The sequence below is a fragment of the Balaenoptera acutorostrata genome, chromosome 10 (genome assembly GCF_949987535.1).
Source record: "Balaenoptera acutorostrata chromosome 10, mBalAcu1.1, whole genome shotgun sequence".
Lineage (NCBI taxonomy): Eukaryota > Metazoa > Chordata > Mammalia > Artiodactyla > Balaenopteridae > Balaenoptera > Balaenoptera acutorostrata.
Genome location: NC_080073.1, coordinates 92,863,917 through 92,889,456, shown reverse-complemented (window position 1 = coordinate 92,889,456; position 25,540 = coordinate 92,863,917). Strand labels below are relative to the sequence as shown.

At 39.5% G+C, this 25,540-nt stretch overlaps 1 long non-coding RNA gene across 1 annotated transcript in view; it reads left to right on the top strand.

Moving 5' to 3' along the window:
- Nucleotides 1–25,540, top strand: part of LOC103009887 (uncharacterized) — a 165,162-nt gene that overhangs the window by 112,715 nt on the left and 26,907 nt on the right. The window lies entirely within an intron of this gene.

Here is a 25,540-nt window from a genome sequence, read left to right as displayed (position 1 = left end):
TTTGTGTCTTGGGAGAGGTTGTCTTGGTGTTCCCTGAAACCTGACACATATATCACACCTCTAAGCTTGGCTTCAATTCAGATTTCCTGGAGTTACAACTCTGCCCATTACGTGCTGACTCACCACCACTGTTCACACTTGTTAAATTTTCTGGCACCAGCACATGCATTGTGACTTTTTCTTGTCTCCAAAGAATACATAGTCACATCAGAGAAGAACTTTCTCCAACTGCTTTCCGCTTAGTGCTGACTAATTCCAAAGTACTTTTATAGTTGAAGAAAATGGTTCTACACTCTGAGTTAAATTTAATTGCTGTTTCATAAACTTTCTATGAAATTCTGCTTTTCCTCTTTGGGAAATAAGGGATCTTTATGTTGCAAACTTTTCCATTTGATTCATAAAACTTCAGTAGGAAATTTAGATATAAAGGAACAAATTCTATTCAGAAAATCCACTCACTGCACATAATAAAGTTATTTATAACAAGAAAATTTAAAGAAACAAGGCGCAGACCCTGCCCTCAAGGAATTCAAGGCATCAACAGATATTAAAAAAATTAAAGCATGTGTTGTGTCAAAAGGAGTATAATATAGGTTTTATAAAGAAAATACAAAATGAAGCGTTTAGTAGTCTCAGAAGAATGTTATCACAATTAGTGAGATCGTGTGTTAAAAAATTTGGAGATAGCTTAACGAAAGTGAACATTTCTTTTGAATGGTGATATCAATGGTAGTTACATTATAAGTTTATTGTATGAAATAAATGAGTTAATAGAGATAAGGCATTTGGAATACTGGCTGGCAGATGTTAAGCAGTCAATTTGTGCTAGTTATTTTCAATGATCATTTTTCATTTCTGTGAGCTATTTCAAACCTCTTTACAAATAGTTGCTATTTTTCCACATTTCCCAAGCAGGGAGAAATACCTGGTAATAGTCATTCCAAGTATATAAAATATGCTACTAAGAAGGATTATGCCACTGAGAGCTATAGAGCTATCACAATTAAGAAAACAAAAATTCTTAAGGCTTCATTACATGTTCACAACAATTTAAAGGAAGAAAAGTTTAGTATCAAACATGTATTCTGCACACAACAAATGTCTGATGGACCTTCAAAGACTCATGTAAATTAAGCAGATCTTGGATGAAGCACAGTACTGAACCTAACTGGTTAATTCCCTGATCCCTGTATAAATTGCCATATAACTTTGTGCCAAATGAATAATAATAGAAGTTGAGTCTTCTGGATGACCAAAATCAGACCTAAGGAGTGAAGACATAGACTGAGCATGTTATTTATTGCTATGTCAACAAAAAAACAAATTGATTACTTGTTTGATGTTGTTATGTTGGTGATAGATAATGTAGGTGCAGCCACTCACTCTCAGTTTATTTTTAATTACACAGCATGGTCAGGGCGTTACAGTGGGGAGAATCGAGCCGTGTGACCTTGAACCAGTTATTGCCAACACTGGGCATCAGCTCCATCCTCTCAGATTGGAGCGTACCTCTACTGTTCCTTCCTAAACTAAAATGCTGTGGCTCTAGAGGATAGAATTATACTATGGATACTATAGAAAATGGTTTACCACTTATTTGAAAGTTTCTTTTAAAAGGAATAATTTAAAGTGTGTGTAACAAAGTACAGAGCATTGCTCAATGTTGGTTTCTCAAAAGATTACAATTTAGCTCTTGAAATAAACGTTTCCCAAAATAACAGCATTTGGGAAACTTTGAGCTCTTTTAGTCCTTTCACAGGAACTAAGAGGTCTTTCACATCACGAAGGCAGAATACTGAGTAATAGAAGAGACAAGAAGTCCTCAGTCTCCATCGCTCTGCCTGGGGACCCACTGGACTATTATTAGCATGGGATACAAAATAGATTTGGTAAACATTGGAAAACTCTTGCCAAGCAGCATCTCAAAGACATATGGTCTTTTGTAAGTGCCATGATCCGTATAAACAAGCAAGATGTTCTGATTAAGAAGAAATCTTTGTAAGGCAACTTGTTCTATAACTTAGCACTGAGGTTCTGAAACGGACAGTCAAAACTTTGGGGGTTGGGTAACCCTATTCCTTCTTCCATCCAGACTGAAACAGAGAGCTGCCATCTCTACTTTGACCACTAGAGGGAGGGCAACTACGTGGAATTACTCAGCTAAGGGGGTGGTTTCTCTAATCGACACAGTCACCCTTGCCTCCTCAACCTGGTCTTCATTACAAATCTATCATAGAAACTGATTTTCTTTGGCTTTTTGAGAGAATGGAAATGTAGGGGGATGTGTTTTATCAGTGCATATCAGCTCCATCTTTTATATTCAGTGGGGTTATCGTATGGATATTATTTTCTTTTTAAAATTTATTATATTATTATTATTATTATTTGGCTGTGTTGGCTCTTTGTTGCTGTGCACGGGCTTTCTCTAGTTGCAGTGAGCGGGGGCTACTCTGTTGCGGCGCACGGGCTCCTCATTGCGGTGGCTTCTCTTGTTGTGGAGCACAGGCTCTAGGGCGTATGGACTTCAGTAGTTGTGACACGTGGGCTCAGTAGTTGCGGCTTGCGGGCTCTAGAGCACAGGCTCAGTAGTTGTGGTGCATGGGCTTAGTTGCGCCGTGGCATGTGGGATCTTCCCGCACCAGGGATTGAACCCGTATTCCCTGCATTGGCAGGTGGATTCTTAACCACTGCACCACCAGGGAAGTCCTGGATATTATTTTCTTATTTTTGTAAACCTCACTAATAAGCTTAGTACAGAGCTGGTTGAATGATGGAGAGAGGGAATAAATGGCCATTCTTCTAATCTGCCCTGCCTTGTGCAGTGTGCCTGGATTTTCCTTTATAAGATTATCTCTTTTGAGTTAAAGAATTGATTATAATGATTTCATGGGCTCGAGGTTGGACTAAAATAACTTTGATAATCCTCCCAACCCTAACATTCTATGATTCTGTATCTCCTCGACTGGAGTATTAACTTCTCAAGGGTAAGGAACTATGACTTAAATATAACACCTACTGCCAAGGCTGATCCCTTAACAGATGCTCACTATAACAGTTCATGATTAAAATGATTGCGAAAACTGGCTTCTTTATATGATTATTTACCATCTAGGAGCACCATAAAGAATGGGACATAGTTTTGATTCTCAAGGCGTATCACTGTATCTCCTTGATATTTTTAAAATCTGTCGAAACTCAGGATGGTAGTGGTTAAACAGAATGGTCAGAAATAGTACTCCTTTTGTCCTCACTATTACCATCTTCCCCAACATACATATAAATCTATACCTGTCATAGGTACACATATTCCATACAACACACACACACACACACACACACACACACACACACACTCAGATTCTAAGGCAAAAATCTTTACCAAATGGCATTATGCTAGATAACAAGCAATTGTGTAAAGACTTTCTCATTCTCATAAAGCTATAGTAAGGAGTACAATAAATTTTTAAAAAGAACTATTTATGATTCACTAGTGAGAGAGGTATTTATAGGTCTTTTATAACATCATGCAATTACAACATAAAAAAGTAGAGACTCAGAAAAAGTTGAAAGATGATAGTGATAGTAAAACTCATCTTTCCTCTTTTTGTTGTTGTTTTTAAACAAAGGAAAAAACTGATGCTGAGGAATCACACAAGTACGAGAATCACACAAGTACGAGAACTCAGGTCTCTTGGCTCTGAGCCCATTCTGTTATATCCTGCAGTAGAAATATCAGTGCAAGCTGTCCCTAGCATTTAGAAGTTGATATTTCTACCAGATTGTGAAGCTAAACTGTGTAAAGACTTAGAATCTGGAAAGGAAGCTCAGTTGGAAAATATTCCTAAGTGAAAAATGAACCAAGACACAAAAAGTAAGGCCTCCATAAAGAGTGTAATTTTAATAGGAAACAAAAATGCCTAAAAATAAACTATGGAATGAGAAGACTTAGTTGTTACTAATTTAGAGCTATTAGTAACAAAGATATAGACATTAAATAAATACATGGTTTATATCCTGCTTTTGATTGAGTCACAGGAGGAACTATGAATGAGGACATAAGGATAGAATTGAGGCTGCTTTGTGCTTAATTTGACACTGCCCCTTTAATATAAAGAATGCAAAAATGTCAAAACCTGCTATAATTATCTTAATACTAATAATAGAGTTGCTGGCTCTGTTTGGTGAGACTACAAATTCAATTAATTCCAATGCTGGTTCCAATAAGCTCTTTATGAATCTAAAGAAATTATTAACATGGCAAAGTTTGAAAGATTGAATCACAGTAACAATTTCTTGCAAGATTTTTGAAGCTTTGAGCAGGTTTGCTTTCATGAAAATAACAATCTATTAACCTAATGCAGTAGAAAGAGCAAGCTGGGAAGAGAGGGAGCAAAGGGATGGGGGATAAAAGGTAGGGAGGGAATAGCATGCCTCGTTCTTATTTATGCACCAAGTGAAAGTCAATGCCAATGTCAGGTTTTTTTTTTTTTACCCCAGGCTGACCACAAGAGGATAAATTCTGTTTAGGATCTATTTTCTAAGACTAGGATATTTGACAAGACTGAAAAAAGCTGTGGCCTCTTTTGGGTCCATGTGTGCAACTGTAGATAAACTGGCTCAATCAGTCTGTACATTTGGGCACCAAGATTGGACAAAAGTTTTGAACTGGCATATGTGGTATTGGTGGTGGTGCTGGTGGCAGCAGTGAAGAGTGGTTCTATAATCTGGCAGTAAAGAAAAGAGTGAAAATAATTATTCAAGAAAGCCCTCCCAAAAAAAAAAAATAGTAAAGTCTCTACTGGTTAATTAATTGATTAATTTAGGTCTAAATATTATAGGTATCATGGCATAATACTCCTACTTAATTAGGAATCAATACAGTCTTCAAGCCAGGGATAGCTAGAGGCAAGTCCCATCTGTAGCCTGAGTCTTTATACCTTTAAAAAAGTGTTTTAGGCTTTCATGCCTGAATTAAATTATTTGCCTCTTCTATTTCACAAGAAGCTATAGGGGCCAACATTTTTCCAGTGTCCTATTACATGGTATAAGAGTTGTGATATCCTTGCTATAAAAATGCCTTCTGCAAGTCATATTGTCACGTTTCCTTCTCTTAGCCATTAAGGATGTTTGTGTATCACATCACCCTAGGCTGGGACAGGTTCCTTCTTGTATGAGTCTGAGCTATTTCTTCAGCCACCCTGGCTGATTGACCACGTACTGATGAGGTAACTGGCCAAGTCTCTCTTTGCTGGACGTGATAGCTCCCGAGGCTTCACCACCAATACTGCCAATTTGCCACATGTCAGTTAGCGTAAGCTGAGAGCCAGGTGCGGCCTATGGCCTTTTTCTGCAGGGTGACTGCTTGTCTGCTCTGCTCGCATCCCATGACTGCTTTGTTCTGATGTGTAGATGCCTTGGGCTGCTTGCTCAGCACACTGGAAAGGGCTGGTCTTTCCTCCCCTAGTTAGGGACAGGATGGCAGAGCCTGCAGGCAGGGAGCTGTTAGAATGACCATTTCTTAAAGACAATCAAGCCCTTTCTTTATGGCCTTTTCCTGTTTCTCTTCCCCAGGACTCCTTTCTGTATCTATCAGGGATTAAAGTGGTGCCTTAGGCACTTCAAAGTCTAAAGGAAAGTTGGAGGGGGGGGTGGCGCGGAGGGCTTTTGAAAATCCTGTTGCCCCACTCTCCGCTCTGCCTAGTACTTGTGGGTCCGTAGGCCTCACTTCCATCTAGTCTGGCTTTCTTCCTGGAGGAAGGTAGTCATGGGACTGGGGGGCTTGGCTCAAGGGAGTGGGGAAGCTTTTTTCTTTTTTTTTTTACATTGTACTTATTTTGAGTCATTGGGAGGGGAATGGAGCTTAAAAATACCCTTTTTCCCTAGGAACATAAAAATGTTCATTATAGTAAGTCTGACTAATGATGAGAAGAGAAAATGGAAGTGGGGTAGTAAGAAAACTGACGTCTTGGGTTTTGAGCAGCAGTTAGATGGGTGTGGTCTTCCAGGCGGTGGGGTTTCTCCTGGCTTGCCTTAGCATGATCAGATTTTATCACCGCATTTCTTTTCTGGTTCTTGGAATCAGAGAAGCGAGAGGGATGATTTCTCACATTGCCAGGTGAGTCCTCTGTTTTTATCAGGAGACATATGTGGGAGAATTTTTGGAATCTCCCGCTTATTATTGTTCTTTGAAGATCCTAAAAAGAGAAGAGGAGAGGAGTAAGAAATCAGAAGGGGAAGTGACTCTGGGCCTAGAGGGAACCTTACCACATAAGGCTGTCCCATGAACACTGCCACCAAGAAGGTGATTTTCTCCAGATCCTGAATTTGACAGGTCCTGAAGTTAAAAAGACCCCAGGATCATGACTGTTGGGTATTGGAAGTGTCCAGTGGGCCAGAAAAACTTATGACACTATGCGAGCAGTCAAGAGGGAGAGAATTGAAGCAAAAAGTGCTCAAGTAATCTCTGAAACCCACCCTTAACCAAAGGGTCACTGAGAATGACTGACTACCCAGCACCTTTCCACCTGGTCTTGAGCTAAGGCTGCTTCCAGCGAGCCAGGAAAATAAATAACCTTGGCTTTGGGGTAGAAGAGAATTTGTCTACTTGGTCTCAGCCTGCCTTAGTGATTCCAGTGGCTAGAAGGACAGGATAGGACCTGGGAGAGAGGAAGAATGCTGAGGAGGAAGGCATGCCAAGGAGTTGTTTCTGGCGATGGAGCAGCTGGCATCCTGCTCTCATTGAGATTGGCCGGCCCAGGAGGATCCTAATTACTGCACAACTGCTGCCTCCATAGTCATTGGGACAGGAGCATTGTGGGCCAGGAGAGGTGAGGTGGAGCTGGTTAATGCTGAAGAGCATTTGGAATCATTGCTTTTTGCCCCAGCTTCAAATAAGAGGCTATTGCCAGCTGCCTGTTAAGGTTGAACCAGCTGCCACCAAGAAAAGGGCCAGCCTCTTCTTCTGGCTCATCTTCAGGAGGTGCACCAGCTACAGCCTGCAGGTCTCTCTCTTGGTCTTCTGGCCAGAGGGAATGGACAGGCTGCCAGGTAGGCCTTTGGGATAGTTCTCTTTATGGGAGGCCAGAGGGAGAATTTAAAAGTATGGTGAGGGATTCAGAGAGAACAGGGTAGAAAATGAAGCTAGATTAAAAAAACAATGAGACAAGAGTCTTATGTGGAATTATCCCCAAATCGAAGAGTTATGAAATTTATCATTTAGGGATATTGGTTAGGTGATCTCTTCCATTCAAGTAATCAAGGGAAAATAAAGCTATTTTCCCCTTCCTCAGCCCTTATGCTTCCTGTAAGAGATTCCGCCCTACCCCCTTCTTTGGATAAATACCCAGGTTTAGGGGTGAATAGTCTCTTGGATGGTAATATAAATAGTACCCACTGAGGCCAACTTTCCAACAAACTGTGAGAATTAGCTGGGAGTTTCAGTTTGTTTGCAGGGAAATTTAGAAATAAACCAGGGGTGCTAGAACCAAGGTGAAATGGGCATGAGAGTGGGTGAGGCACCTATGGAGAAGAATATATGCCCTGCTTTGATTCGCCCGTTTGTTCTTGGTTCAGGAAAATACCAAGACTGGCCATATTCAGGGACTTCTCATGAGGCACTGGTATCCTCTGTAGGTCTTTTGTAGAGTTTTCTGGCTTCTGGTACCAAGGAAACTCCTGCGAGAAGACAAGGCATAATGGATTTGTTGGCTGATTTTGTTCCCCTAGGGAGACAGGTGACTGGTTACAACATAGTGCTAACTTTTGGCGAGCTGACTTTCCATGTTGACACTTGGAGTGATTCACTGGGAGAGAAACCTTGTGGAGTCCCAGAATTTAATGGCTTTTTATTCCACTTTATTTTGTTATTCCCTTTTATTCAGCACAGCATTGGTTTTATTGGCCTGTGGCTCCAAAATAACTGTGCATTACACAGTCGTAGCATTCCCTATTATGTTGTACCTTTGGATTCCCATGTGTAAAGCCAGTCAATGCCATATAGTCTTTTCAGGATCCATCTCTAGATTATGGCTTCTTTCCAGTTGATTCACAAGAGAGCAGGACAATATTGAGAGTGGTAAATATTGGGAGGCCGAGATGTTCACATCCCAGTTTGTTCTATAAAGAGCCACCACAAAATAAACCTGGCTTTGGGGGCACAAACTTTCATTCCCTAGACTCTTCTGTTTATTCCCTCCAAATCCTTTTATCTTGGTTTATGAGTCTAAATGTGATGCTAATAACCATTCCCCTTGAAAAGCATCTCTCACACGTTGCCGTAAGAGATTGAGATCTTAGCTGAACCTTTTACTGAGAACATCTGGAAAAAAAAATATGACTTGAGTCTCTCTTCCACAGTTCTTGAGGTGAAGTTGTAGGCCCTGGGTTTTGAAATTACCAGCAGCCGTAAGAGAGAATTTAGGATTTTGACAGGACGGTGGAATTGGGATTTGAAAAAGGGTAGAAATACCATTTTGAGATACTATCAACACCATAACATTTCCTGTATGTTCCAGCAGAGTCACTGGGATGGTGCTGTGCTAGACACATTGGGCATGGTTTAAGGGGAAAATGTTAAGCTGTGAGGCAGTTGGTTTTCCCCTTAGATGATAAGCCAAACAGAAAATCTCAGGAAGATGAGAATACAATGGATGTTGGCGTTTTAATAAGTATAGTTTTGGAAACATAATTAGAATCATGCATTTGAGAGACAAAGATTAATTAGTGGAGTAAATGACATCATGTATACATATGTAGCTTATGGCTGGCTCCAGTGCATCGTGAATTGGTTAGTATATGCTCACACATGGAATCATTTATGGCACTTTGAGTAGGCAGGATGGAAACCTTGTATCCTGGATAATCTACTATTGACAGACAACATTGGAAAGTTGGCTATCTTTCTTCCTCTACGTCTTAGAGGAAGAAAGATATGGAGGTCTTCCTCTCCATTCTTACCCTTGCAATGTATGGTTTCAGTATTGGGTAGTAGGGATGGGGTTGAGGGTAGAAGTGGATGTCTCCCTGTTTCCCATCTTCACATGTAGGCTGCTTTGAGGCTGGCTCAGTTCTTTGTAACTTCAAAACTCTGTTTTCCATCTAGGCTAAAGAAATTCCATAAAAAGTTATGTGATTCATGCAAAAGAATGAAATTGGACCCTTACCTAGCACCATATACAAAAATTAATTCAAAATGAATCAAAGACCTAAATGTAAGATCCACAGCTGTAAAACTCTTAGAAGAAAACATAGAGCCAAAGTTTTACCACTTTGGGTTTGGCAATGATTTCTTGGACATGACACCATAGGCACAGGAAACGAAACAAAAGAAAAAATAGACAAATTGGTCTTTATGGAAATTAGAAAATTTTGTGCATCAAAAGACAATGTCAACAGAGTAAAAAGGCAACCCACAGAATGGGAGAAAATATTTGCAAATCATATATCTGTTAAGGGATTAATATCCAGAATATATAAAGGACTCTGAAGCTCAACAACAACAACAAAAAACAAACAACCCAATTCAAAAATTGGCAAAGATCTTGAACAGACATTTCTCTAAGAATGTACTCAAATGGTCAATAAGCACATGAAAAGATGCTCAACATCATTAATCATTAAAGGAAGTGCAAATCAAAACTACAGTGAGATACCACCTCACACCCATTAGGCTGGCTGCTAACAACAGTAACGAGAGCAACACCGATAACAGAACTGGGAACAACAAGTGTTGGCTCGGATGTGAACAAACTGGGGCCCTCGTGCAGTGTGGGTGGGAGTGTAAAATGGTGCAGTTGTGGAAAACAGCATGGCGATTCCTCACAAAATTTAAAAATATGATTACCATATGATATGGCAATTCCCACTTCTGGGTATATAACCCCCAAAATTGAAAACAAGGTTTTGAAGAGATATTTGTATACCCATGTTCACAGCAGCAGTTTTCACAATAGCTAAGATGTGGAAGCAACCTAGAGTCCACGGACAGACAAATCAACAAGTAAAATATGGTATATATTGGGTTGGCCAAAAAGTTCATTTGGGTTTTTCCATAACATCTTAAGGAAAAACCCGAACGAGTTTTACGACATGAAAAGAGTTACGGAGATGGTGGTGATGGTTGCATAACATTACGAATGTATGTAATACCATTGGAATGTACACTTAAAAGTGGGTAAGATAGTAAATTTTATGTTATGCCTATTTTACCACAATAAAAAAATTGGAAAAAAGGTATGTGATTACTTACTATGTTGCCCTTTGTACCCTAATTGGCTTTGTATATACATTTTAAATGTATACACGCACATTTTTATCATAGTTGACAAAACAGCTGATTTAATAAGGTGTTAACTTGGATTTTAGAAAATCTGAGTACTGAACAATAGGCGAAGTTATGTAAATTAGTGTATATAAGTGAATTAATATATAAGCATTACAATTATGTTGACAAATAGAAAGCACTGAATATGTAATATTAAGTACCAAGACCAGAACACAAGTCTAGGTACTGTGGTGATCTCGTATCTGTAAAAATATGTAGAGAGAATAAACTTACAGGAAATATAACAAAATGTAAACAGTGGTTATCTGTTGGCAGTGAGTTTGAAGGTAATTTTTCTTTTCTGTAAAACACTTTCTTCATAAAACATACTATTTCTATAATCAGAAAAAAAATTTTATAATGAAAAATAGTCATAAAATCAAGTATTTTTTGTTTAGATAACATTAGATGTAAGTGTCTCCTTTACACCTGATCAAAGGGTTGGCTGACTATACCTGAATTGAGAATCAGACTCCTGGTCAAGAATATACCACTATTATGAAATACATGGTTTCTAAAGGTAAATAAGATCTGTCTTACAATATTTTGACTTCCAGTGCCTTGTGCAGGCACATAATCTGCTGTGAATTGGAGGCCTGCCAACTTGGGCAATACAGCTTAACAAATGAGGTTTATAAGCCTTTCTTCAGTTCCTATTGGTAGCATTTTCTTACTCAGATGTAAATACCACAGCTGGTGAAGTGGCAATATTAATTAATGTTGGGAAGTAGGTTGGGGGATATGAAAGAAGAGTCACTAGAACTGTCATAGGCTTCGACTGCAGGTAAAAAGCAGGTGGAAAGGTAGATAATGCTTTTCCTCCACCCTCTGAGAGGATAGATAATATTAACTGTGTCATATGTATAGAGGAGAAAAAAATCTTGCTCTAAGAGCTGACCATGGAGTTTCCTTTATGGGAAAGTTCCATTGTTTGGCTTGCTATCCGTGTTGACAATTTTGGTTGAGGAAAGAAGGCGTGGCCCAGTTGTTATGAATGAGAGAGGTCATATATAAACAACTCTGCATGAGAATTGAATAGGGCATTTGGAGTATAGGGGCAAGTGAAGTAAGCAGAGAGGAGAAGGAAGGAGGAGGAGGTTAAGTGTGTGTAGGTTGTGGTTGTAATGCAGAGAGTCTTAACAGAAGGCAGGAAAAATTCAGCAGTGGTGGTGGAGCGATGGTGGTGGATGACAGCTACGGAACTTGTCCAAAGAGGAACAGAAGCCTCTCTTCTGTTGATCTGTGCCACATTGTAAATAACCATCCCACTTCCTCAGCCAGCATCACCTTGAATTTTCAGTAAAGAGTCTACTACATCCCATCGCCAGGTATAAGTATTCTTTTTGGAAGATCATGAAGAGGGGGCTATATTCCATAAATGGGTTGACATAAAGAGGAAAAGAGAAGAAGAGAGGAGAGAGATATTATTAGGATTTTAGTAGAGAATTGGAACCAAAGATGTCAAGGAAAAACATAAGTTTCCCAAGAACCCCCAGATGTTGAGAGGCATGCTGCACTGTCCAAGATAGTTAGAATGAGATTTGAGATCACAGTCTCAAAGGCAGGGTCACCCCAGTTGACATCTGTGTTACATTTGTACTTTTAGAGAGGCAGATGTTTAATAGTTAACACTTTCAGATTGATTGATTAATTGATTTTTAGCTAACCAAATGCGCAGCCCAGGAAAAGCTCAGTCTGAAGTCTGGATTTATATCAGTTCATAGGTTTAGTCTTTCCCTGCTTGTTTTAAGTAATACAGTTTGTAGATGAGATTTGCAATTGTCAATTATCTGTTCTCCTGCCAATATTAAAAAAAAAAAGGCACGGAAGAATATAACCATAAAACATTTAATCAGTTACAAGAATGGGGTTTATTTCTCCCTCCTGGGTTATGTTTTCCAAATAGTCTTCAGAGAGTTTAAGTTGATTAATATTTGTCATGTCAAAACCACATAATTGCAGGTCAGCCCATTAGTATGCCCATAGCCTTATGGCACAGGACAGAGCAATCAGTTTATCACTAAAACTTCATTTGTTTACTACCCAAATAAATAAAAGAGCAGGATTGGAAATTATGTCAATGCTGTTAGTAGTGATTTTGGGGGCTCTTATTTTCCCTCAGTAATTGAAGTGTTGGATCCAGGATATTTCTACTTGTGAGAGCCAAACCCATGAGTATTCTACTGCAGCACATCCCATCAGCCATTAATCAAGGTATTTAAAAGTTAGGGTGAGAGACCTTATTCTGGACAGTTCAGTTTCTTATTCATGAGTTCAGAGGGTTTTCTTTTTTTAGATGCTTTTTTTCCTTTTCCACTCTGTTTTTTATTAGATGATCTCATTTTTTTGGGACCAACGAGGAAAAATGAGTACACAGGGATTATCTGTGCTTAGAAATACACGTTTATGGAAGTGCAATTTCAGGTTGAAGTATTATTAGACAAACTAAGTATGGCATACTAAAAAAGCAGTAGAAAGTAGGAGATTTGGCTTTTAGTTTATACTTTATTTCTTGCAAGCTCTGTGATGTTGGGCAAGTTACTTAGCTTTTCAACTCCTCATTATCTAATTACTGGATGGGGATAATAATACATGTCCTACCTGAAGACACAGGACTAAATGATCACCTGTCTACCTGAGTTATATAGCACTTTCCCTCTATAGCCCCTTACTGTACTATGTTTTTTTTTTTTCATAGCATTTATCATTACCTGATCTTTTACTATAGATATATTTATTTTCTGTTTATCCAAATAGAAAGTAAGCTCCATGAAAACAGCATTCTCTCTGTGTTATTACCAGTGCTAGCGCAGTGACTGGCACATAGTGTGTGATCAAGAATATCTGTTGAAAAGATGAATCCTAGCTGTAAAACCTAGGGTTATAAAATGGAATCTGATGCAGCGTGGTGGCTAAGCTTTGTCGTCAAGACATCGTGGTTCAAATCTCAGCCCCACCACCTCCTGGCCGTGTGACCTTGGGTTAGTTAATTAGCTTCTTAGGGTTTCAGTTTTATCTTTTGTCATGGGTAGAATGGGCCTAACAATAGTACCTTACTCTGAGTTGTTATGAGAATAAATAAAATAATTCATGTAAAGTAATGAGCACGGGGTCTGAATTCATTGTCAATTGTCACTATGAGTTTCTGGATTCAGAAAGCATGGACTCGGCTAATCCACGCTAGAGTGAAAACGTTAGATGATGCCACGGTAAAGACTTAGAACGACAAAGGTTTACTGTTGTTGTCTCATAATAAATGCCATCTCCTGGTAGTCTCAGTTTTGAGGTATAGTTATGTTTGCTGTGTTTGCAGGCTGAATGAAGACCCTTTTACAGTATGACCTCTCGTCACTATCTTACTGCATGGTGAAAGTGACGCTCAGGATAGCGGTGAGCCAAGCTGAAGTGGCTGATGAATTACTTTGGAGCCCATGAGTCATGAGGAGCCTGAATAGAATCACTATCTGGGCAGCAGTGATGGTGGTGGTGTTGCTAAAATGGGAAGAGGACACAGGCTAACAGGGGAAGAGGACAAAGTCAGGTGGCCCTGAGCTTGTGTGGGACCTAGCAGGACTGGGTTGTGCCTCTGCTCAGAGCTGAGCCTATTCCCCTGCTGCCTTAGATCCATGGAAACCTCGATAGTGAAAGGAGATTTAGGGATGAGGAATGGGAAAAGGGAGGAAGCTAACATTTACTTAATACCCCTATTTGTCAGGTACTGTCAACACTGTCAATAACTTAAAAAGTTGTTATCTCATCCAGTCTTTATAATAACCCTTGAAATAAACATTTTGTTTATTTAATAAAGACCTGAGGCTGAAGAAGTTTAAACAACTCATTCAGGGTCAGCAGCAAGCAAGAGATGGTCCAGAAGTTTGAATTTAGACCTCTCTGACTCCAAAGACTGTGTCTTTCATTATGGAGGTCTGACGTCCAGAGAAAGGGTCAGTACTTGGGTCTGAGAAGCCCATGTGGAGAACGGGCAGCAGCGGGGACCCTGAGCAAACTGCCTTCTCCAGCCCCGCTCAGCATCCACACTGGGCACGACTCAAAGCAGAAACACACAGGCTGCCAGAGAAGCAGATGTGATAACAACTGTTTCAGTTATTGACCTGGCCCCTCACTCCTTGACTGTGATGATTTAGGTGCTCTTCCTGTACATTCCCATAAATCATTTGTGAGTGAACCTAGCTCTGTACCCGACACATTGTTTTCTACCTATTTCCTTCTGTGTCTGCCTTCTACTCTAGTATGTGATCTCCTTCGTCATCATTTTGTCCTTAATACCCGATAATATTGCATGTCACATGGTTGGTGTTCAGAGTTGCTGCAGAGCTGAGTGAAGGTAATGGATGGGAGTGATGGTTGGAGTCGGTCTCGAAGATATCAGCAGCTCATGTCTTACTTCCTTTTATGATGACTGTTTTAATATCTTCCCTTCCATGACCTTCTACCCTCCTGCCCCCTACCCTTCTTGCTTGTACACAGGAATAAAACTGGTTACAAAAGCAAGGCCACTGTTTTTTCTGCTTGAGGGCCTAAGAAGAAGGTGGTGGAGGTCGTGGACCCAGGGCTGTTTTGCGTCACAGTTAAGTCTACTCTGGACAGGCCAAGAGGTTATGCATAGGTTACGAACGGTTTGCCAGAACTGGAAAATATCACAGAAGCTGATGACTTGAGCGATGCAGGGTATGTAAGAGGCCAGATCCAGTGATCATGGGCAAGAAATAAACTTAGGCATTGAGGTTGCTCCTTATGGTATTTTCTTTGGTTAAGCGTCATATTTTAATTGACTGCCAGCAATTTCTATGTGTATATTATAAACTCCTGCCCTGAAGCTTAGATTAGGGAGCCAGTTTAGCGGAGCAGTTATGAGCAAGTATTCTGGAGGCATTATGCGTTCAAACCTGGTTCTGCCACTTCCTGGCTCCGCTTGACTTTGTTAAATTTACCTGAACTCTGTACCTCAGTTTCCTCATCTGTAAAATGGCAGTGCTCTGAGGACTAAATGAGTTAATACATACGGCACACTGAGAACCAGGCCTGACACTTAGGAAGCATTATTGAGTGCATTATTAGTATAATTATTAGTACTATTATGCAGTCTTCAAAACTTCACAGCAGCATTGTAATGCGGATTTCAAAACTTTGATGATTTGCCTGTCCAGCAAGATACATTGGAGACCACTGTCCACAATCGTTCCTAGTTTTAAAGAATGGAAAAAGCAAATGACTAGTGGATAACTTAGTATAGTGGAACAGTCACTAGGCTCCACCAGATTTAGAGTTGAAAGTTCTACCACTCTAGCAGCATGATCTTGGAAAAGTACCTTCAGCCCCTGGTCTCAATTTTCTTTCCTTTTCTTTAAGATGAAAGGGTTGAATTAGATCTACGCTGACAAGTAAGTGCAAACAAACCGCTAGTCCACCCACCTGTGGCCATGGAAGTCCTGGCGAATAGACACATCGGCATACTTGAGACTGGTAGATAGTAACACTTGAGAAATGAAGCATCGTAGAACCAGAGAAAGTGACTGTTTTGACAATATCAGGAAGGAAGAATTTTGAACAGCCAGACTACTTCCTTACTGGATCTTATTTCAACCACTTGGAAATTTTCTTCCAGAGTCTAAAGAGCAAGATTGCTACACGCATGAAAAATGGACTGAATTTGCTTTCTCATAACCGGTTAAAGCACTAGCTTTAGCTTTCTACTGACTCAGAGGTGAAGGTTTTGCGAGGGATTGGGTCCGCAGTTCTGCATTCATCAAGAACCGAATGCCCCAGTAGAAAACTCTAGACTCCTCCCTGTGAAAGCAGTGAGGGAAAGGCCTTTGCTACTGACATCAAAGGTGTTCTTTTTTGTTCTGAAGTTTCGAGCATAACTTCATTGCCATGCTTGTATTACTTATACCATTTATAGGTCCACATTTTCTTTGGCAATTCTATAAAAACCAATTTTATACAAACCTGGAAATGCAAAGAACTCTCTTGCTGGGAAGTGCTGGTACTACTGGAGCAGTTTTGGGCTTTCCTTAAAATTAGATTTGTTTAAGCTTCTCATTTGCAATTTTTTTTTTTTTTTTTTTAAATAGGAAAGTCTTTTCTCTTTGTGGTTCTTTGAGACAGTAGGTGAAACTAGAGCCAAAAAACGGTAGCAGGAGAAATAAAGCAAACCAGTTATTGGGTGGTCGGGATAATAGAGTAAGGTTAGGGAAGTGAGTCTTCTAGTTCTACCAGTTTTGTAAACTTACCCACGCCCACCCTCCGCCCCCGCCCCCACCATGTGTTAGCGTCCTTGTATGTCTCTGTCGTTAAGTTTATCAAAACTTTGCTTTGAAAAAATGAAGAAACCTGCTTAGGAACCTGACCTACTCACTAGCTCTTAGGGGCAAGTGACTGCTTGCTCTTAAAGTGCCTACTCATTTGGACATCAGCCTGCTGTCCAGGCATGGCCAAGCATGATGAAATCACTCCCTGAAGAGCTGATTATCACCCACCGTGATAATCATGGGGCAGCTGACATCTGAGCACTGGCTAAGCGTTACGTGCTTGGCCACGCACACCATGCGCTTCCTCTGTTAGTCTCATAACGCCCTTCTGCGTTCGGGATGACTGACGTTCCCATCTTATGGATGGGGCATCTGAGACTTAGGCTAGTCAGGTAACTCAAGTTACAGATGGGCTCATGCAGCCAGTATGTCTGGAGCTGGGATGTTGACTCTACAGGCCATGCTATTAACCAATTTATTATCAACAGTATTCCAGCATTTTTCTGAGGACAACATTTGATAAGGGTTGTTTGATGACACAGTCAGTGAAATACCGTAATTGACAAGAGGGATGGAGGGGGTCCAGTGTTTTTGTTTGTCCTATAAATGGCATACCCTATTTTCTTTCTTTTTATAAATTTATTTATTTATTTTTGGCTGTGTTGGGTCTTCATTGCTGCTCATGGGCTTTTCTCTAGTTGTGGCGAGCGGGGGCTACTCTTCGTTGCAGTGTGTGGGCTTCTTACTGCGGTGGCTTCTCTTGTTGCAGAGCACAGGCTCTAGGTGCACAGGCTTCAGTAGTTGTGGCACACGGACTTCAGTAGTTGGGCTCGCGGGCTCTAGAGCACAAGCTCAGTAGTTGCGGTGCATGGGCTTAGTTGCTCTGCGGCATGTGGGCTCTTGCCGGACCAGGGCTCGAACCCGTGTCCCCTGCATTGGCAGGCGGATTCTTAACCATTGTGCCACCAAGGAAGTCCCGACATACCCTATTTTCTTGAGTCTCTGCTTCTTCTGTTTGATTATGTTTATGTCTTGAAATCAATGGGTTCTCCTCAAAAGTGTGATAAGAAATCTGAGAAGGAAGCAACCATGCAGAAGAAAGGGAACTATGACAGGCCGATAGTGAGTGTGGAAATGAAAACACAGAGGTGTCCCTAAAGTCTAATCGCTAGTATTATACTCCAGAGGGAAACTTTGACACTAAGCATCAAGAATTCAACCCTCCTCATCATTTCACCTATTGGGCATATAGTTTGTGCGGGGATTACAACCTGAATCTTCTTAGGTACCTCTGGTTTCTGACACAGCAACAGCCTTTGAATCACTGAGTGTTTTTTTCACTGCTGCTTAATCTCTGATGCAGCCAATTTATAGACGGGAGGAGTTTTTACTTTATCTGTTCCAACCACACTCCCACTTTCTGCCTTTGTATAAGGAAGAAGCTTCGACTCCGTTGCTCGGTGCAGGTTTGCTGATGTGTGTGCACCGTCGTGTGTGTGCATCTGGATATTCTTGAAGATGCCGGAAACAATGGTGAAAAGTGTGGGAGGGCGAAGACCTTCATTGCATAACAAACCGAAGGCACCAAGGAGGCTGCGTTTGTTGTGAGTTAAAAGGTTTATACAAAGATTTTCTTAGTAATGTCTAAGATTTTAATAGGGTAATTAACCTTTCTAAGTGTTAGTGCCGGATTATGGGATCAGCTATTATCCCTGGCTGCAGAGTAATCCTTTGTGTGTTGCTATGAGCAGGACTAAGTGAAGAGAATACTCAGGTTGCCAAACAAAGATATGGCCGCAGCTAGCTTGTTTAGGTTTTTAAATGCATTTTCTGGTGCAGTTAAAAGAACCCCTGTTTCTGTGGGACTATCATTGCCCTTTTATAGCCATTGAGTGGAGGGGAAAGACAGAGAAATAAATATACATGCTTTGTGCTTTTTATTCCTTAACAACTAATTATTATTTTTAAAATAATGACAGGCATAATCATTGGAGACTTTATTTTAAGCCAGAAAATACAATTTAACAGGAAGAAAGACTTGCAGGAATAGGGCAAAAGGTTTTCATCTAATTCTAAAAGCTCTGCCTCTTTCTCTTTCCTTAACTGAAGTTAGTGAAAATGGCCAAACAGTCCAGCAAGCCAATAAAAATCGAAGGGGAAACACAGCAGCTAATGAGACTTGGCTATAGCCTTTAATCAAGATTGATTATTTAATGTAGCCAATCAAAATATTGATTACAGATAGATGACTTTGTTGTGTGTGTGTGTGTGTGTGTGTGTATATATATATATATATATATATATATATATATATATATATATATATATATATAAAGTTCAGGACATACTATACAATGTGCATTGAACCCTGAAGGTATAATGATGGTGTTGCAATTCAGCCAGTGGCCTCTGCTCTGGCTTTGCTTAAACTTCCCCTTAGCTTTGACTAGGATTCTGCTCTGACCGTGTAAATGAAGTTATTCAGGACTCTATGTCTATTGGTTTGGCAATTGGTTGTAGTTACTGCTAATTTTCCCCAAACTGCTCCAACTATTTTGTTTACATGAACTCCTGTAATTCTCAGCTGTTGTATCACTGCTCAGGTAAAAAATAGTTCTCTCTTGGATTGTTACTCCTTCCCTGTCCATGAGGCCACACTCTTTGTGTTGGCTCCGCTGTTACGATTGGCTGCTTAGCATAGGAAGGGTCACTAGGTTTGTTCTTTCTTGAACAGTGTCTGTATTTTGGCCTTAAATTCTACTTACGAGTGAGATCCACCAGAGAATGTTGGTGGGTGGTGGGGAGACATTCTGTAATTTATTTGCCTTTTATATAGAAAGAATATGAGGATGATGACTTACACAAGATGTACCTAGTATTTTCCTGTGCAGGGCAGAGCAATGTGTTTTATGGAGAATTTTAAGGATGAGGAAGAACTTGGACTGGGTGTTCTGGTGATCTTAAAGTCACATCAGTGCTTTAGCTATATCCATATATATAGGTATGTCTCTCTCTCTCTATCAAGAGGCCAAACTTCCAGGACCTGAGCTGTTGGGAAGAAGGCCTGTGGAGAAGGGAGATGTGCTCATGAGAGTAGGATGATGATCAGGGTGCATGTGAATATCAGTCACCCTGCATGCCACCCAGAATGGCTCATGCAGCAGTTTGGGCTGGGGTGCCTGCCAGTGTAGTGTAGCCCCCATATATTAGGTGATGCTCGCCAGTGACATTCTCAGACTGCTGCTATCATTGGGGGAAATATTACCCAAGGACAGTCATGATATTATCCAATGAAGGTCGAATAAGAAATTGTGTTTCCTGGCTAAAGGGGGTTAAAATGCTCTTTTATTATCACACCACACAGAATACTGGTCATGGTGGAGGAGGGATGAATCAGGGTGGTATTTGTAAAAAAGTGAGTGAGAGAGCTACAGAATCAAGCAGTCATTTCTATTAATAAGTAAAGGCAGCAGTCAACATTTTGCACACTTTGTACATTTTGCACAGCATATTGATGGGAGAAAAATCTCCTGGAGGAATCAATTTCTAAAGACTCATGATTTAAAATGAGTTGCTTAGCCTTTATGGATGAAAAGCTTGAGCTTTGGGGACAGCTCTTAGGGACAAGCATACTGAAGGTATTCCAGAGCAAGATAGGACCAGCGGAAGAGGATCAGCACACTCTGGAAAAATTCAGGTTGGAAAGGAGAAGAGACTGTTTGCTGGATGAGGAGGAACTGGTTTTGAAGTAGTAGACGTTGTGTAATCTCTATTATTGGTTTATACAAGTGTGTGCTTGTGGGTCTTACTTCAGTGTGTGGGTTTTAACGTATCCTCTTGTCTTACTAAAACTCTTAGTGTTGTTGAATAGCTGGTCTGGGTAGACTCTTTTTGACGATTCCAGGCAAGTTTCTGGGTCCCTTATTGGCCCAGGCAAAGAAGTAGAAGCTCCAATAGAAAGCTGCCATGACAGGTTTAACTTCTGAGTGGGTGTGCTCAATTCCTTCACAAGTGGGCAGTCACTATGATAAAGTAAATCCTCATCTAGACTGCATTTGAAATATTGCCAAGGACACACTGTCAAGGTGGGTGGGTAAGAATCCTTTTATGGGCTTTTTTTGGGCTACTGCATAGGTGAGGGAAATGGGGGCAGAATAAAGAGGGTGAGATTGGGAGAGAGGGTGGGCTTCAGTCCCCTTGATGGAGAGCTGGATAGAATACGACTTCATTCTGCCACAATCATTTCTCTTCTTGCTAATGATAAGGTCATGTATCCATATGATGGAATTCAAAGAATTTAAAAAAATTTCTTCAGTGGGTTCATGGCATCTCCAAAGCAGGTCACCAAGAATAATGAAAGTAAACAGAGAAGCAATCTTCCAATGATGGGAAGAGTGACTACACTCTCACATTAGTTAAAATTAGTTTCTCATGTTTCAAAAAATTTCCAATTACAGAATCACTTTATGGATGTCAATATATTTATCAACTCAGTTTATGATAGTTCTGGAAATTTCTTCATCTCAAACAGAGGTAAATAATGATGCTATTTTACATGGAGGTTTTTTGTTTCCTTTTAAGGTTTTAAATTTATTTTGAAAGATAATCCGTAGCCATAGCAAAAAAATCAGAATAAGCAGTAGTAAAAAGCATATTGTCTAAAAAACCAGAACATACAAAAAAGTATAGAGTAAAAAATTAAGTTAGAGTGATTTTTAAAAATTTTAACTTTTTTGAACATAGAGTTTTTGTGCTGCTCTCCTGCATTTTAAAAAGATAAACAGAAGCTTCTTCTTCTGTTTTTATTTTTCAGCTAAGGGTATTGGTCAAATTGGTCTACTTATTGATAGCCTTAGAAACTTTCTAATCGTGGAAAATGGTGCATCAGGTGGAGTTTTGGGAAAGTTATATGTACAGTTTTAAAAAACTGGTCTACTCTCTTTCTTGGGACTATCCATTTTTGCTTCCATTCATTGTTTTGGTTCCTAGTTGACATGTTTGAGCTTTACACATATGTGTTAGATATATATATATATACATATATGTGTTATATATATGTGTGTGTGTGTGTGTGTGTGTGTGTGTGTGTGTGTATATATATATATATATATATATATATATATATATATATATATGGGTTAATAGAATGGCTGATGGTCCCATTCCAGCTCTCAATTGGAGATGATCACCTGGGGGATTTGTGATACTAAATAGGAACCTTAGTTCCCATTTTGCAATCCAGCTCTGGTGTTAAATATACACTTCTTTGGAACAGCCCTCAGCTTGGAATTCTTTCTTCCTCCCCTGCTTCCCCCTCCTCCCTCCATCCCTTCCCTTTCCCTCTTCCCCTTCTCCCTTCTTTCCTCCCTCCCTTCCTCCTTTCTCTCTTATATCCTTTTTTCCTTTTTCTTTGCTATTTTGTGTAGAATTCTTTTTTTTTAAGGTAGATAAGAGCTCTGATTCTTGGAACAAGAAACACAATTTTAGTGCCAAGTGAGCTAATATCATTAAACACACACAATTAGCCAAGGTGCTGAGGAGGAATAATTTATAAATTATGAAATTACCAGGGAGTAATTTTATGAAGAGAAATAGCAATTTTATTATGCTATCTGCATATGTCAACATACACTCACATGCATAGGCAGGTGACTATTTTTATTCCCAAGTGCCTACTAATATTACAGGAAGAGGCCTTGGAGATGATTCAGTTTATATACCTTACGTTATAGAAGGGGAAACTAAAGCCCCAAGAAGTTAGGCTACTTGTCCAGGGTCACCAAGACACATCTGTCTGAGCTGTATTCACAACCCAGTCTTTGGACTTCTAAGCTTCCCCCATTATATCACAGGATTATGTATTATTTGTTTTGCATGTGTTTTTCCCAATCTTATTTTGAAAAAAAAATACCTGTAGAAAAATTGAAAGAATGTTAAATACTATGATCACCAATATATTCTTTATCAATTGTTAACATTTTGCCACATTGGTTTTTCTCCCTGTTTCTGTCTCTGTCTGTCTGTTTGTCTCTCTATGCATATGTAAGATATGCATATGCATATCTTTCTTTTTTACACTTTTTACACTTTCTTTTTCTTTTTTCTAAACAGTTTGAAAGGAAGTTGCAAACATCACTCTTAAATAGCTCAGGACATGTTTCCTAAGAACAAAGACATTCTTCTACATAAGCACAATAAATTATCCCAATTTATCATTGACATACTATTATTATTATATCACATTCAGTCTATATTCACATTTCCCAACTCTCCTTGTAATACCATTTAGTTATTCTTTTTTCAATCTAGTGATCCAAGTAAGGATCACACTTGGCATTTAGTTGTCATGTCTATTTAGTTTCTTTTAATCTGGAATGATTCTCCCATCGGTTTTTAAGGGTCTTTTATAACACTGACAGTTTTGCAGAGTCAAGTCTGATTGTTTGGTTGAATTTGGATTTGTCTGGTTGTTTCTCCATGATTAGCTTCAAGATAAGCATTTTTAAGTCCAGAACTCTCCACAGGTGATGTTATGTACTTCCCGTTGCATCACACCAACAGGCATGTATTGTCAAATGGCTCTATTATTGTTGAGACTAATATTTACATTTCTTTTTAATAAATCTGTATGGACATTTAGAGACACTTAAAGGTCATGAAAAACACTATAAGAAGAAAATCATCTCAGCCTGAGAATCCTATATATTTGTGATAGAAAAAGTCATGTAGTCAAAATAGACTCAGAAGCCAATTTTGAATCACTCAGAGCAGTATGTCCTCTCATGGCTGTGTTTATAGGTACTGATTTATCCAACTTTCTCTGAATTCGGAGCAGTATTATAACTACACCGAAACTATATTTCAGCTGATTAACCCTGGTATTAGCAAAATCCTTAATTAGAGGTCAGTATTCTATAGTGAGAAGCAGAGTGAAGCCTGGAGGCCGAGTTCTATAGAAGGATCATTAAGGATTGGGCAGTGTGGGAGAAGAGAAGGTACTAGGAGACAATTCACTGGTTTAAAGTTCATCTTTTATTCTTCTTATTAAAAAACAAGTCAACAGTCACTTATCACTTAATTTTGGGGAGATAAAATGAAATGAATATGTTTTCTTTAACATGTGATGATAAATTTTAGTTATTTCTCCTAAGCTAAGTAGGGAAGTTTTAAGGACTAAAAGGGAATTTCTTCTCTATCCTTGGACGAACGGACTTCCTTTCCTGAACACTTTCATCTTATCTTCTCTGCTTTGCTCTTTGCTTTGTTTTCCTTATCCCACTACCCATCAGTCATTTTGTCTCTAGCCCACTGATCAGTTCAATGCAAATCTAGTCTCTCCTGTCCTTGAACCTCATTTTATTATACTTCATTGATTTGTCACCTCTCAGACAACTCTCAGGGAAACACCCTCTGCATTAACTTGTCCTTCTCTTCTCATATATGTATGCCTTTTATACCCCTTATCCTACCTCTACATATGGGATCTGGAAAATTGCCTTTTTCTAAAAGTCTGATATCTGGGATTTAGTTTTCTCACTGTCAGTGTAGTTTTATTAATAAATATATGTTGGGTCACAGCACAATCTTAGTTTCTTCTATATGGGAATCACTTTTTTTCTCATCTCATACTATATATTTCTACCATTGGAGATACTGAACATCTCATGACACTTTTTATTGGAGGAATGCTCAAGGAAATCACTAATATATTACAAGGCTCAAGTCAGAATGGGTTTGCTCACTGCTGCTACGCATAGAATGGTATTAGTTCTGACAGTATGGTTTCATAAAAAGAATTCAGTATGTTAAGTGTGTATTGATAGTTCCTACATTCACATGAATTCTGTGTTCAGGACTCACAGGGATGCATTTCAGAAGTGAAGGGGGGCTGCTTTACATATGGCAAATTATCTTCTCCTTCTATCTCTCATCCTTAATAAAATTTATCAGTCTTGCATGCTCCAGGCTCTGCTATGAGCTAACTATGATTTAACCATTAATTCATGACTGAAATCCTTTTAAGGAGCAGTGACAATGCCTTTAAGTATGTCTGAAAAGAAAGTAAGGCAGAACACAATTAGGAAGATGTATTTTTGGGGGGTGGTGGTGGTGAAAAAAAGGAGAGCATTTCTTAGGTTTTATAGATTATAACATAATTTGACTGACTCATTATCTTTCTCCCTCTCATGTTATTCTGTAATTGTGATCACTTTCATCATTTTTCTTGACTTTTTAACTGGCTATTATAAAAATATGCCCAGATCCTGTAAGTTTTGGTAAAAAACAGAACCCCTCAACCCATTCTTTAAAATAGAACTTGTTACTATTCTTTTACTTGTAAAAGTAATTCACACTCTTTATAAGAAATTCAGTATCTAGTGTGTCACAACCATATTATTTTCGGTGTATTTTCTTAGGCTTTTCTTTCAGTGAAGAGTTTTGCTGATTTGTATAACATGGTTGTTATTATATAGACTATGCACATTTTCTTTTTATTTTTTTGATAAATTTATTTATTTATTTATTTTTGGCTGCGTTGGGTCTTCGTTGCTGTGCGTGGGCTCTCTCTAGTTGCGGCGAGCGGGGGCTACTCTTCGTTGTGGTACGTGGGCTTCTCATTCTGGTGGCTTCTCTTGTTGCGGAGCACAGGCTCTAGGCATGCAGACTTCAGTAGTTGTAGCACACGGGCTCAATAGTTGTGGTGTGTGGGGTCTAGGGTGTGCGGGCCTCAGTAGTTGTGGCGCATGGGCTTAGTTGTTCCGTGGCATGTGGTATCTTCCCGAACCAGGGATTGAACCTGTGTCCCCTGCATTGGCAGGCGTATTCTTAACCACTGTGCCACCAGGGAAGTCCCTATGGTAGTATTTTGATGGCACTCTGGCAAAATTCTAGATGAATTGTTTATGAGGACTCTTCACGAAAGAAAAACTGACCATTTAAAACCAGA